The sequence below is a fragment of the Arachis hypogaea genome, chromosome 15 (assembly GCF_003086295.3).
Source record: "Arachis hypogaea cultivar Tifrunner chromosome 15, arahy.Tifrunner.gnm2.J5K5, whole genome shotgun sequence".
NCBI classification, from domain to species: Eukaryota; Viridiplantae; Streptophyta; class Magnoliopsida; order Fabales; family Fabaceae; genus Arachis; species Arachis hypogaea.
In genome coordinates, this window is record NC_092050.1 from 113,852,355 (window position 1) to 113,868,125 (window position 15,771).

A 15,771-nucleotide genomic window follows, 5' to 3' on the forward strand; every position below is an offset into this window, starting at 1 on the left:
TATAGATTGCGGGTAACCTGTATTTCCCCGCCTTGGTTTTAAATTTAGTCTCTGCAGCAGGTGTGTCCTATCGGGCAGGAGACACAAAGGTCATGATCCCTAGTGCCGACAAGTATATCCCGAATGGGAAATACATCAGACCACCAGTTCCTTCTGCGAGCCGGCCTCCAGGCCATCTTTGGATACTCCTCCTTCTTCTATCCCACCTTCATCCACACCACAAGCACCATCCACCCATCAGATGTTACTTCAGATCCTTGAGCGGTTCAACTGGCAAGACCGGCAGATGGAGCAAATGGAGCGCCGTAACAAGCACCGATACAAATATCTGAAGGAACTCATCGTTGGAACTCACCCACCTCCAGAACAGAAGGACACCCCGGACTCCCCCTTCATCCAGTAGCACAGGGAGCCATGGCGAACCAGACAGTGGAGGCGATGCTTCCAGCCCTACCTTGCTCTTTACTGATGGCACGGAGGACTGTGCCAAGCCTTAAATGTGGGGAGGTCGATCCTTGACTTTCGGAGGTAACTTCTCTCTCTTAGCACCAACATTTGAATTTTTCCTTTGTTAGATAGGATAGATTGCACGATAATAATTGTTTGCATGTATGTTTTTCTTGGTTAAAGTAATGAGTTTTTTTAAGACCCCATTTCATAATATTTCACTAATTAAAATTAAAAATTTGTGTTAAACTTGTTTGAAGATTTTAATTTGGAACATGAATTATAGCTAAGAACACACAACCTGTGAGATTTTGAGCTTAATTATATGGTTACATTATTTAACCATAATATTTTATTCTTGTTTGTTTTCTTCTCTATGATTGCAATCTATATTTTGTTCCATTCTATATGTCCATTGTTTAGTGTATTTGCATGCATACATATGATTGAGGCCATCATTTGTTAATAGCTCACTTATCCCAAATAGCCTACCATTTTAATTACCTTTGTTTGCCACTTTGAGCCTTTTAATCCCCATTTGTTCTTTATATTACCACATCACTAGCCTTAAACGGAAAAATAATTAATCACCTGATTTGAATCTTTGGTTAGCTTAAGATAGTGTGTTAACTAAGTGTGGGGAATTGTGGGAACCTGGGTTAATGAGAATGTGTTGTGTTTCTACTTAATTTGAATATTGGGAATTTTGGTGCCTACTCATGTGAAACCAGAAAAATCGTATGCATTGATATATTATGTTTTCATTATTGATTAAATATATATATATATATATATATATATATATATATATAAAAGAAAAAAAAGTACAGAAAAAAGAAATAAATGAATAAGGGATAAAACCACCCCAATGCTAAGTTCAATAAAAGATCAATGCATATGTGATGGAATTAAAAATTGATACACGAGTATGTGATGCAAAAGTGGAAATTTTGGGTAGCTAGGCATGATTTTAGAGTTATATAGAGTGTGTGTATGTTAGGTGAGAACTTAGGTTAGTCAAAGATTCATATTATAGCTCACTTGGCCATACATATATCCTCACCCTCACCTTAGCCCCATTACAACCTTGAAAAGACCTCATGATGTTTGCATTTGTACACTAAATATTTGTTGATTGGTTAGATGAAGAACAAGTTTTAGAAAGCATGACTAGAGAAGAGTAGAGTGGATTAACCCTAGACACTTGAGCGATTAGAGTGCATATACACTACCAGTGAGGGTTCAATGCTTGATTCTATGTTCCCTGCTTTCATGAGCCATCTTCTTACAAGTTTACTTTCCTTTTATTGTGTGATTTGAATTAGTGGAATCTGATTTATGATTTGTCTTGGAGAAGTTGTTAACTTTTAACCAGGTAGATAGAAACATCTTAGCATATAGTTGCATTCACATACATAAGTTGCATCTTATGAGTCTTACTTTCCCCCATTCATTCCTTTTGTCTCCTTGAGCTTAGCATGAGGACATGCTAATGTTTAAGTGTGGGGAGATTGATAAACCACTATTTTATGGTTTATTTTATGCTAATTTGAGTGGTTTTTATCAAGTCTTTGCACACTTATTCATACAATTTGCATGGTTTTACAAATCCTTCCCAATTTTGTTCTATGATTGAAAACTTGCTTCCTAAGCCTCTAAATTGTATATTTTTAATTCTCCTTTCATACCATTCGATGCCGTGATACATGCGTTAAGTGTTTTCAGGCTGTATAGGGCAGGAATGGCTTAAAGGATGGAGAGAAAGCTTGCAAAAAATGGAAGGAATAGAAGAAATAAAGGAGGTGACCAGCGAGGATCGACGTGCATGCATGGCTCATGCGTGCGCATGATTTGGAGATTTTTACAGCGATGTGTGCGTGTACCTGACGCATACGCGTGAAAAGCGAGATTGCACAGCGACGCGTGCGCGTAACTGACGCGTGCGCGTAACTGACGCATAAGCGTGACATGCGAAGAGGACCATCGACGCGTACGTGTGACGTGCGCCACGTGAAGAAATTACAGAAGACGCTGGGGGCGATTTTGGGCTGAGTTTGGACCCAGTTTTCGGCCCAGAAACACAGCCTAAAGCCAGGGTACAAGCAGAGACTCAACATAATCACATTTACACAGTTTTTAGTTTTAGTTTTGAATCTGAGAGAAAAACACTACTTCCTCTAGGGTTCCTCACGTTCATAGTTTTAAAGTTCTATGCTTTTGATTTGGATATTGAGAAGAGTTACTACCTCCGTTGAAGTTTTCATCATTCTAGTTTGTTCCTTATTTCCTTACTCTTTTAATCACCCATTTACCCTGTTTAGAATCATATATGGATATCTTTGATTTTGGAATTTATTAATGCAAGGAGTTATTTTTAACTTTAATTAATTTTCTGTTATTATTTTATTTAATTTACCATGTCTTCTTTTCATTCCCTTTTATTGTTTATAAAAATGGCATTCATGTCAATGGAATAGACTCCCAACTTGACTTGGGAGTTAATTAAAAGGAGACCCTTGAGTTGGAATACTCAAGTGTTAATTGGAAATTGGAAGTTGTTGGCTGGCTCTCTAGTCTCTATCTCTAATCCTTCCTTGGGAGAGGATTAGGACTTGGGCATCAAAGTTGGTTAGTTACTTGAATCTCCTTTATTAGTTAAAGGATAACTAAGTAGAACAACAACCTCTTACTATTACACTTGGGAAAATTCAACAAGGATAGAACTTCCATTTAATTTTCTCCTGGTCAAGGATTCTTTATCTTAATTACACAAAACCTCTTGTTAATTTTCATTGCTTTAATTTATAATCATTTATTTTCTGTTCTCCAACTCTAAAATTTCTAGGAAAAATTTTTGATCAATAAAATAGCACTCTTTTGTCAACTCGTTGGGAGACGACCTGGGAATTCTACTTCAAATATTTTATTCTTAAATTGTGACAACGCTTTTTAAATTGATAAGTGGAATTTTCATCGGTTGAGAAATGTACTTGCAACGCTGTTCTTATTATAAATTCTTAATCGGCAATTTTCTGCCCGTCAACCATCCGTCTCAAGCAAACTATATTCAAGCGGAATAAGAAAGCTTAGGGATAAGAGATTTACCTACTTGAATGAAAGAATGGATGGTGATGGCTTGGAGAGAGGTGTTTTCAATGATCGTGCAAGCTCCACTCCTTTGTGCTCTTTTTTATTTACCTCCACCTCTTGCAAGCTGATGCACTACTATTTTGTGGTACATTTTGTACTTAATTGAGTGGATTTTATCCACTAAACTCACACTAATTCATATAATTCGCATGTTTTACATTTTCCTTCCTAATTCTGTGCTATGATTGAAAACATGCTTCTTTGACCTTAAAATTGTTAATTATTAATCCTCTCTTACTACCATTCGATGCCGTGATCTGTGCGTTAAGTGTTTTCAACCTGACGCGTACGCGTGAATTGGAGTTTGCACGACGACGCGTGCGCGTACCTGACGCGTACGCGTGACTAGCGCAGAAACAAGCGACACGTACGCGTGACTGACACGTACGCGGAACCAGGATTTTTGTCAATCGATGCGTACGCGTGACTGACGCATACGCGTGACATGTGCTACCTGCAGAAATCGCAGAAAATACTGAGGGCAATTTTGGGCTGAGTTTGGACCCAGTTTTCGGCCCAGAAATGCAAACTAAAGCCAGAGGACAAGCAGGAACAACATACACAACATTCATTCACACAATTTAGGTTTTAGATGTAGTTTCTAGGGAGAGATGCTCTCTCCTCTCTCTAGGTTTTAGGATTTCTCTTAGTTTTAGGTTTATTTCTTCCCAATTCCAAGTTCAATGTTCCTTTAATTTAGTTTCTCTTCTACTTTTATTTATTCTAGCATTCTAGTTTATTTATTTCCCCAATTTGGTTTATGAACTTCATATTAGATTTGATTTTTTTATTTAATGCAATTTGAGGTGTTTCATATTTATGATTTTAATTTAGCTTTTTACATTCTTAGCTTTGGTTGAGTAATTGGAGACGCTTAAGTTACCAAACTCCTTTGTTGACTGATAATTGAAATTTGCTGGTTGATTTGGATCCCTCTAAAGCTAGTCTTTCCTTAGGAGTTGACTAGGACTTAAGGAATCAAATTGATTGGTCCACTTGACTTTCCTTTATTTAGTAAGGGTTAACTAAGTGGGAGCAATGAACAATTCTCATCACAATTGATAAGGATAACTAGGATAGGACGTCTAATTCTCATACCTTGCCAAGAGTTCACTTAATTATTAATTTATTTTCTTATCATTTACATTCCTTGTTCAACCTTTCAAAAACCCAAAAATACACTTTTCCATAACCAATAATAACTACACCTCCCTACAATTCCTTGAGAGACGACCCGAGGTTTAAATACTTCAGTTATTATTTTTATTGGGTTTGCTTTAGTGACAAACAAGTTTTTGTACGAAAGGATTCTTTGTTAGTTCAGAAACTATACTAGCAATGAGAGTTTATTTTGTGAATTCTTTACTAGCAAAAATCCGTTCGTCAAAATGGCACCGTTGCCGGGGAATTGCAAACGTGTGCCGTATTATTGGTTATTGTAAATATTTGCTTTTTGCTTGTTTGTTAGTCTTTGTTAGTTTTAGGACTTAGCTGCTTATTTTTATTAGTTTTTATTTTTATTTGCTACTATAAATTCTCACCCCTTTGGCTATGAGTTTAGTTCAAATTATGTTGCAGAGAATGGACGCTATAATGAGAACATGCATCAAGGTCGGAACAATCAAAGATGGGAGGAGCCACAACGATTTGATCAACCCTTTCGGCAGCAACCTCCTCCAAGGTGCCATAGGAAACGACCATTCTACGATGCATCCCAAGACAATAGTTATGGTGGACCCTTTCGTGACAACCAACCTCCACCGAATTACTATGGTCAAGAGCCATTCTAGGGTGCGTACCAAGATGATGGATATGGTGGACCCCCTTGTAGTTACTAACAAACCCCACCATATGCTTATGAACCCCCTCCTTAACATAATTTTGAACCACCATCCTCACAAGCCCCTTACCACCAAATACTCCCATATGACCCTAATCCTTACCCACCATACCAAGAGCCTTATGAGCCATACTTCGAACCACCACCTCAATATACACCACCTCCATATCCTTATCAAGAAGAACCATGGTGCGACGAAATCGTGATCTCATACTTTTCTCACAACTCCGTGCAACTAACCAGCAAGTGCACTAGGTCATCCAAGTAATAAACCTTACGTGAGTCAGGGTCGATCCTACGAAGATTGTCGGCTTGAAGCAAGCTATGGTCATCTTATAAATCTCAGTCAGGTGGATTCAAATGGTTATGAGGTTTTCATAATTAAAATATAAATAAAACAGAAAATAATATAGAGATACTTATGTAATTCATTGGTAGGAATTTCAGATAAGCGTCTGGAGATGCTTTGTTGCTTCTGAACTTCTGCTTTTCTACTGCCTTCTTCCAACCATGCGTTACCTCCTTCCATGGCAAGCTGTATGATCCTCTCAGACGAAAACAAATCCATATGCGCTGTCACCACACGGCTAATCATCTGTCGATTCCCGCTAGCGTCGGAATAGGACCATTGTCCTTTTGCACACTGTCACTGCACCGAACATTTGCAAGTTTGAAGCTCGTCACAGTCATCCCTTCCTAGATTCTACTCGGAATACCACAGACAAGGTTTAGACTTTCCAGATCTCAGGAATGCTGCCAATGGTTCTAGCCTATACCACGAAGATACTAATCTCACGGGCTCGGTCCATGTATTAGATATCCAAGAGAATATACTCCAGCTGTCGTCCAATGAATACGTTGAACATCATGTAGATCGCTTTGTGGTTGTCAAGCACGCGATCTTGGCTAAGCGAGTAATGAAGGTTGGGTGATTGTCACGGGTCACCCCTTCATTCTGACTTAATTGAATTAAGAGCAAGAGTATATCTTGGAGAAGAAGTAGGCGTGAATTGAAGGAAAAACAATAGTACTTGCATTAACTCATGAAGAACAGTAGAGCTCCACAACTTAATCTATGAGGTGTAGAAACTCCACCGTAGAAAATACATAAGTGAAAGGTCTAGGCATGGCCGTGAGGCCAGCCTCTCCAAATGTAAAATATGGCAAAAAGCTCTAGAATAAATCTCTAGAAGTAGTTTTTACAGAAAATGAGTAACTAAGTACAGATAGTGCAGAAATCCAGCATTGAAGCTTTTTCGTGCATAGGCTGTTCTTGGAGTTAAACGCTAGCCCTGGTGCCAGTTTGGGCGTTTAACAACAATTCTGGTGCTAGTTTGGGCATTTTACGCCAAGATGTTTTAGGCTGACTTTGAACGCCAGTTTGAGCCATCAAATCTCAGGCAAAGTATGGACTATTAAAAATTGCTAGAAAGCCCAGGATGTCTACTTTCCAACGCAATTAAGAGCGCACTAATTGGGCTTCTGTAGCTCTAGAAAATTCACTTCGAGTGCAGGAGGGTCAGAATCCAACAGCATCTACAGTCCTTTTTCAGCCTCTGGATCAGATTTTTGCTCATGTCCCTCAATTTCAGCCAGAAAATACCTGAAATCACAGAAAAATACAAAAACTCATAGTAAAGTCTAGAAATGTGATTTTTGAATAAAAACTAATAAAAATGTAATAAAAAGTAATTAAAACATACTAAAAACTATGCAAAAACAATGCCAAAAAGGGTATAAATTATCTGCTCATCACAACACCAAACTTAAATTGTTGCTTGTCCCCAAGCGACTGAAAACAAAATAGGATAAAAAGAAGAGAATATACAATGAATTCCAAACTTATCAATGAAGATTAGCTTCAATTAGATGAGCGGGACTTATAGCTTTTTTGCTTCTGAACAGTTTTGACATCTCACTTTATCCTTTGGAGTTCAGAATGATTGGCATCTATAGGAACTCAGAATTCAGATAGTGTTATTTATTCTCTTAGTTCAGTATGTTGGTTCTTGAACACAGCTACTTTATGAGTCTTGGCCGTGACCCTAAGCATTTTATTTTCCAGTATTACCACCAGATACATAAATGCCACAAACACATAATTGGGTGAACCTTTTCAGATTGTGACTCAGCTTTGCTAGAGTCCCCAGTTAGAGGTACCCAGAGCTCTTAAGCACACTCTTTTTGCTTTGGACCACGACTTTAACCGCTCAGTCTCAAGCTTTTCACTTAACACCTTCACGCCACAAGCACATGGTTAGGGACAGCTTGATTTAGCCGCTTAGGCCAGGATTTTATTTCTTTGGGCCCTCCTATCCATTAATGCTCAAAGCCTTGGATCCTTTTTCCCTTGCCTTTTGGTTTAAAGGGCTATTGGCTTTTTCTGCTTGCTTTTTTTCTTTCTTTTTCTTTTTTTCCGCATATTTTTTCTTTTTTTTTCTTTTATTTTTTTCTTTTTTTCTGCAAGCTTTGTGTTCACTGCTTTTTCTTGCTTCAAGAATCAATTTTATGATTTTTCATATTATCAATAACATTTCTCCTTTTTTATTATTCTTTCAAGAGCCAACAATTTTAATATTCATAAACAACAAATTCAAAAATATGCACTGTTCAAGCATTCATTCAGAAAACAAAAGGTATTGTCACCACTTAAAAATAATTGAACTAATTTCAAGATAGAATTCGAGATCATGTACTTCTTGTTCTTTTGCAATTAAAAACATTTTTCATTTTAAGAAAGGTAAAGGATTCATAGGACATTCATAGCTTTAAGACATATACACTAGACACTAATGATCATGTAATAAAGACACAAACATAGACAAAACATAAAGCATAATTTTCAAAAAAACAGAAAAAATAAGAACAAGTAAATTAAAGAACGGGTCCACCTTAATGATGGCGGCTAGTTCTTCCTCTTGAAGTTCTTTCATGATGAGGAATTTCCTCATGCTCTTGTTGAGGTCCATGAGTGGACTCCCTTGTTCGCTCCATCCTTTTCTTAGCGATGGGCTTGTCCTCTATGGCAATTCCGGCTGAACTGCATAGGTGACAAATGAGATGAGGGAAGACTAACCTTGCCAAAGTGGAAGACTTGTCTGCCACCTTGTAGAGTTCTAGGGATATGATCTCATGAACTTCTACTTCTTCTCGATTAGTGATACTATGGATCATGATAGCCCGGTCTACAGTAACTTCAGACCGGTTGCTAGTAGGAATAATAGAGCGTTGGATAAACTCCAACCATCCCCTAGCCACGGGTTTGAGGTCAAGCCTTCTTAGTTGAACTGGCTTGCCTCTTGAATCTCTCTTCCATTGAGCGCCTTCCACACAAATGTCCCTAAGGACTTGGTCCAACCTTTGATCAAAGTGGACCCTTCTTGTGAAAGGGTGAGGATCTCCTTGCATCATTGGCAAGTTGAATGCTAACCTCACATTTTCCGGAATAAAATCTAAGTATTTTCCCCGGACCATTGTGAGCCAATTCTTTGGGTTCGGGTTCACACTTTGGTCATGGTTCTTAGTGATCCATGCATTGGCATAGAACTCTTGAACCATTAAGATCCCGACTTGTTGAATGGGGTTGGTGAGGATTTCCCAACCTCTTCTTCGAACTTCATGTCGGTTCTCTGGATATTCGCTCTTTTTGAGCTTGAAGGGGATGTCGGGGATTACATTTTTCTTGGCCACAACTTCATAGAAGTGGTCTTGATGGACCTTTGAGATGAATCTCTCCATCTCCCATGACTCGGAGGTGGAAGCAATTGTCTTTCCTTTCCTTTTTCTAGAGGTTTCTCCAGCCTTAGGTGCCATTAGTAGTTATGGAAAACAAAAAGCTTTAGCTTTTCCCACACCAAACTTAGAATGGTTGCTCGTCCTCGAGCAAAAAAGAAGAAAGAAAGGAGTAGAAGAAGAAATAGAGGAGATGGAGGGGGGTGTGAATTCGGCCAAGGGGGTAGTAGTGTGTATATTGTGTGAGGATGAATGTGGTAAGGAGGGTTATTTATAGGGTAAGGGAGAGAGGGTAGCCATGTATGAGGGGTTGGGTTTGGGAGGGAAATGGTTTGAATTTGAATGGTGAGGTAGGTGGGGTTTAATGATGGATGGATGTGAGTGGTAAAGAGGTTGTGGGGAAGGGGGTAGGATTTGATAGGTGAGGGGTGTTTGGGGAAGAGGTTTTGATGGGATTGGTCAAGGGTGTTTGGGGAAGAGTGTTATGGAAATGTGTGAAGAGGAGAAAAAAAGAGGTGGGGTGGGTGGGGATCCTGTGGGGTCCACAGATCCTGAGTTGTCAAGAAATTTGACTCCATGTACCATTCTGGCGTTCAAACTCCCATTGTGTGCCAAATCTGGCATTTAACGCCAGCTCTACTACCTTTCCTGGCGTTAAACGCCGGCCAGATGCCCATTTCTGGTGTTTAACGCCAGCCAGATGACAGACAGCTCTTTCTGGCGTTAAACGCCCATAGTGCTGCCCATTCTGGCGTTTAACGCCCAGAATGCTGCCAGGCTGGGCGTTATACACCCATTCTGCTATCCTTACTAGCGTTTAAACGCCAGTAAGCTTGTCCTCCAGGGTGTGCTATTTTTTATGCTATTTTTCATTCTATTTTTGATTTTTTATTTGTTTTTGTGACTTCACATGATCATCAACCTAAAGAAAACATAAAATAACAATGGAAAATAAATAATATAATTAAATAACATTGGGTTGTCTCCCAACAAGCGCTTCTTTAATGTCAATAGCTTGACAGTGAGCTCTTAGAGAGCTTCACAGAGATTTAGAGCTTAATGATGGCCTCCTAGTGCATGAAATCACAATCATACTTTTGCAATTCCACATAACTAACCAGCAAGTGCACTGGGTCATCCAAGTAATACCTTACGTGAGTAAGGGTCGATCCCACGGAGATTGTCGGCTTGAAGCAAGCTATGGTTATCTTGTAATTCTTAGTCAGGAAATCAGAAATGATTCTTAGTTTTAATTGTAAAAAGTAAAAGAACATGAAATAAATACTTGTTATGCAGTAATGGAGAATATGTTGAGGTTTTGGAGATGCTCTGTCTTCTGAATCTTTGGTTTTCTACTGTCTTCTTCTTCACACACGCAAGGCTCCTTCCATGGCAAGTTGTATGTTGGTGGATCACCGTTGTCAATGGCTACCATCCATCCTCTCAGTGAAAATGGTCCAAATGCACTGTCACCGCACGGCTAATCATCTGTCGGTTCTTACTCATGTTGGAATAGGATCCATTGATCTTTTTACGTCTGTCACTACGCCCAGCACTCGCGAGTTTGAAGCTTGTCACAGTTATCCCTTCCCAGATCCTACTCGGAATACCACAGACAAGGTTTAGACTTTTCGGATCTCAAGAATGGCCGCCAATAATTCTAGCCTATACCACGAAGGTTCTAATCTTAGATTAGAAACCCAAGAGATATGCACTCAAGCTATTGCAGATAGAACGGAGGTGGTTGTCAGGCACGCATTCATAGGTGAGAATGATGATGAGTGTCATGGATCATCACATTCATCAAGTTGAAGTGCGAGTGAATATCTTAGAATAGAAACAAGCGTGATTGAATGGAAAACAGTAGTAATTGCATTAATTCATCGTGACACAGCAGAGCTCCTCACCCCCAACCATGGAGTTTAGAGACTCATGCCGTAGAGAATACAAGTTCTGATGTAAAAATTTCATGAGGTAAAAAATGAATCACTAAAAGTGGTTTTTATAATAAACTGGTGACCTAGGGTTACAGAAAATGAGTAAGCTAGGATAGTTAGTGTAGAAATCCACTTCCGGGACCCACTTGGTGTGTGCTTGGGCTGAGCATTGAAGCTTTCACATGTAGAGACTTTTCTTGGAGTTAAACGCCAGCTTTTGTGCCAGTTTGGGCGTTTAACTCCAGCTTTTATGCCAGTTCTGGCGTTTAACGCTAGAATAAGGTAGAAAGTTGGCGTTTAAACGCCATTTTGCATTATCAAAACTCGGGAAAAGTATGGACTATTATATATTTCTGGAAAGCACAAGATGTCTACTTTCTAACGCAATTGAGAGCGTGCCAATTGGGCTTCTGTAGCTTGAGAAAATCCATTTTGAGTGTAGGAGGGTCAGAATCCAACAACATCTGCAATCCTTTTTCAGTCTCTGAATGAGATTTTTGCTTAGGTCCCTTAATTTCAGCCAGAAAATACCTGAAATTACAGAAAAATATACAAACTCATAGTAAAGTCCAGAAATGTGATTTTTGAATAAAAACTAACAAAAATATAATAAAAACCAACTAAAATATACTAAAAACATACTAAAAACAATGCCGAAAAGCGTATAAATTATCCGCTCATCACCTCCCAACACCAAACTTAGAAGTTGAGTGTGGGGGCTCTATTTGACTCTGTATTGAGAGAAGATTTTCATGCTTCCTCTCCATGGTTACAGAAGAAGATCCTTGGGTCTTAAACACAAGGTAGTCCTCATTCAATTGAAGGACTAGCTCTCCTCTGTCCACATCAATTACAGCTCTTGATGTGGCTAGGAAGGGTGTTCTTAGGATGATTGATTCATCCTCATCCTTCCCAGTGTCTAGGATTATGAAATCAGCAGGGATGTACAGGCCTTCAACCTTCACCAAGACATCCTCTACAAGTCCATAAGCCTATTTTCTTGAATTGTCTGCCATCTCTAGTGAGATTATTGCAGCTTGCACCTCAAAGATCCCTAGTTTCTTCATTACTGAGAGGGGCATGAGGTTTATCGCTAACCCCAGGTCACACAGAGCCTTCTCAAAGGTCATGGTGCCTATGGTACAAGGTATTAAAAACTTTCCAAGATCCTATTTCTTCTGAGGTAATTTCAATTGAACCAGATCATTTAGTTCATTGATGAGCAATAGGGGTTCATCCTCCCAAGTCTCATTACCAAATAACTTGGCATTCAGCTTCATGATTGCTCCTAGATATTGAGCAACTTGCTCTTTAGAAATATCTTCATCCTCTTCAGAGGAAGAATACTCGTCAGAGCTCATGAATGGCAACAGTAAGTTCAGTGAAATCTCTATGGTCTCTATATGAGCCTCAGATTCCTTGGGTTCCTCATTAGGAAACTCCTTGGAGGCCAGTGGACGTTCATTGAGGTCTTCCTCACTTGAAATCACTACCTTTCCCTCCTCTACAGGTTCGGCCATGTTGTGTATATTGATGGCCTTGCACTCTCTTTTTGGATTCTCTTCTGTATTGCTTGGGAGAGTACTAGGAGGGAGTTCAGTAACTCTTTTACTCAGTTGACCCATTTGTGCCTCCAAATTTCTAATGGAGGACCTTGCTTCAGTCATAAAACTGAGAGTGGTCTTAGATAGATCAAAGACTACAGTTGCTAAGTCAGAGTGGCTCTGTTTAGAATTCTCTATCTGTTGCTGAGAAGATGATGGAAAAGGTTTGCTATTGCCAAACCTATTTCTCCTACCATTATTGTTACTGAAGCCTTGATTAGGCTTCTGTTGATCCTTCCATGAGAAATTTGGATGATTCCTCCATGAAGGATTATAGGTGTTTCCATAGGATTCTCCCATGTAATTCACCTCTTCCATTGCAGGATTCTCAAGGTCATAGGCTTCTTCTTCAGAGGAAGCTTCCTTAGTACTGCCTGTTGCAGCTTGCATTCCAGACAGACTCTGAGAAATCATATTGACTTACTGAGTCAATATTTTATTCTGAGCCAATATTGTATTCAGAGTATCAATCTCAAGAACTCCTTTCTTTTGAGTTGTCCCATTATTCACAGGATTCCTTTCAGAAGTGTACATGAACTGGTTATTTGAAACTATTTCAATGAGTTCCTGGGCTTCTGCAGGCGTCTTCTTCAGATGAAGAGATCCTCCAGCAGAGTGGTCCAATGACATCTTGGACAATTCAGACAGACCATCATAGAATATACATATGATGCTCCATTCTGAAAACATGTCAGAAGGACACCTTCTGATCAATTTCTTGTATCTTTCCCAAGCTTCATAGAGGGATTCACCTTCCTTCTGTCTGAAGGTTTGGACTTCCACTCTAAGCTTGCTCAACTTCTGAGGTGGAAAGAATTTGGCCAAGAAAGCATTGACTAACTTTTCCAAAGAGTTCAGGCTATCTTTAGGTTGTGAGTCCAACCATGTCCTGGCTCTGTCTCTTACAGCAAAGGAAAAAAGCATAAGTCTGTAGACCTCAGGATTAACCCCATTGATCTTAACAGTTTCACAGATTTGTAAGAATTCAGCTAAGAACTGATGAGGATCTTTCAATGGAAGTCCATGAAACTTACAATTCTACTGCATCAGAGAAACTAATTGAGGCTTAAGCTCAAAGTTGTTTGCTCCAATTGCAGGAATTGAGATGCTTCTTCCACAGAAGTCAGAAGAGGGTGCAATAAAGTCACCAAGCATCTTCCTTGCATCCCACCATTGTTGTTGGGTTCGGCCATCTCTTCTTCTTTTTCGAAAAATTATGTCAGGTCCTCTCCAAAGTGTTGTGCTTTAGCTTCTCTTAGCTTCCTCTTTAGAGTCCTTTCAGGTTCCGGATCAGCTTCAACAAGAATGTTCTTATCCTTTCTCCTTCTCATATGAAAAAGAAGAGAATAGAAAAGAATAGGAATCCTCTATGTCACAGTATAGAGATTCCTTTATGTGAGTAGAAGAATAGAAGAGTAGAATGAAGAAGAGAGAAGATGAAGAATTTGAACACAGAGAGGGAGAAAGGGTTCGAATTATAAGAAGAAGAGAAGTGTTAGTAAATAAATAAACAAATAGAAAGAGATGAGAGAGAGAGAATTCGAATTTTAAATTAAAATAAAAGGAAAATATTTTTGTTTATATTTTACTTATTAGTTATAATTCGAAATTTAAGAGAGAAAATAAATTAAAATTAGAAAAAAAATTTTGAAAAAGTGGTTAGTGATTTTCAAAAATTGGAGAGAGAAAAGTAGTTAGGTGGTTTTGAAAAAGATATGATTGAAATAGTAAACTTTTTTTTAAAAATCAAAACAGACAAATCAAGTGGTTAATTGAAAAAGATTTGAAAATCAATTTTGAGAAGATAAGAAGTTAGAAAAGGATTTTGAAATTAAATTTTGAAAAAGATATGATTGAAATTCATTTTGAAAAAGATTTGAAAAGGAAATTAAAAAGATTTGATTTTGAAAATTAAAGTTGATTACTTGACTAACAAGAAACTAAAAGATGTGATTCTAGAATTTAAAGATTGAACCTTTTTTAATAGGCAAGTAACAACTTGAAGCTTTTTGACTCTAAACATTAATTGTTAGCATTAATTTTGAAAATATGAACTAAGAAAAAGATTTTGAAAATCAAATTTTTAAAATTTTTGAAAATATTAAGAAAAAATGAAGAAGATTTGATTTTTGAAAAAGATTTGAAAAAGATAGAAATTTTGACTTGACTACCAAGAAACAACTAAATTTTAAAACTCTTTGACTAAATCAATTCAAAATTTCGAAATTTATGAGAAGAATAAGGGAAAGATATTATTTTTTATTTTTTAATTTTTAATGAGGAAAGAGAAAAACATCAAAATGAAACATGACATAAAAATTATGAATCAAAACAAGAAAAATATGCAAGAACACTTTGAATGTCAAGATGAACACCAAGAACACCTTGAAGATCATGATAAACATCAAGAACATATTTTTGAAAATTTTTAAGAAAAGAAAAATATGCAAGACACCAAACTTAGAAATTTTTAATCTATAGACATTAATAATTCAAGAATGCATATGAAAAACAAGAAAAGACACAAAACAAGAAAATGTAAAGATCAAACAAAGACAATCATCAAGAACAACTTGAAGATCAATGAAGAACACATGCATGAATTTTCGAAAATTTTAAGAAAATTAAAAAGATGCAATTGACACCAAACTTAAAACTTGACACAAGACTCAAATAAGAAACACAAAATATTTTTGGTTTTATGGTTTATTAATTTTTTTTTGGATTTTTCGAAATTATGTTCGAAAAAGAAAATAAAAAGATACAAAATTTTTAATAAGAATTCCAGGAATCATGCAATGTTAGTCTAAAGCTCCGGTCCAAAAATTTAGACATGGCTTAATAGCTAGACAAGCTTTATGTGAAAGCTTCAGTCCAAAAGATTAGACATGGTCAATGGCCATCCAAGTTTCAGCAGAGCATTACATACAACAGCCGAATTAATGGGAATCAAAAATCCCCTGCAATGATAAGTGGAAACTTCGGTCCAAAAGAATTTAGACATGGCTTGACAGCCAGCCAGACTTCAACAGATCATGATGAAACTCTAGAATTTATTCTT

At 37.8% G+C, this 15,771-nt stretch overlaps 1 non-coding gene across 1 annotated transcript; it reads left to right on the forward strand.

Moving 5' to 3' along the window:
- Positions 1 to 13,398: 13,398 nt before the first annotated feature.
- Positions 13,399 to 13,502, forward strand: LOC112752915 (small nucleolar RNA R71). Its single transcript, XR_003177324.1, has one exon. It is a non-coding gene; the product is annotated as a small nucleolar RNA R71 (small nucleolar RNA).
- Positions 13,503 to 15,771: the final 2,269 nt, after the last annotated feature.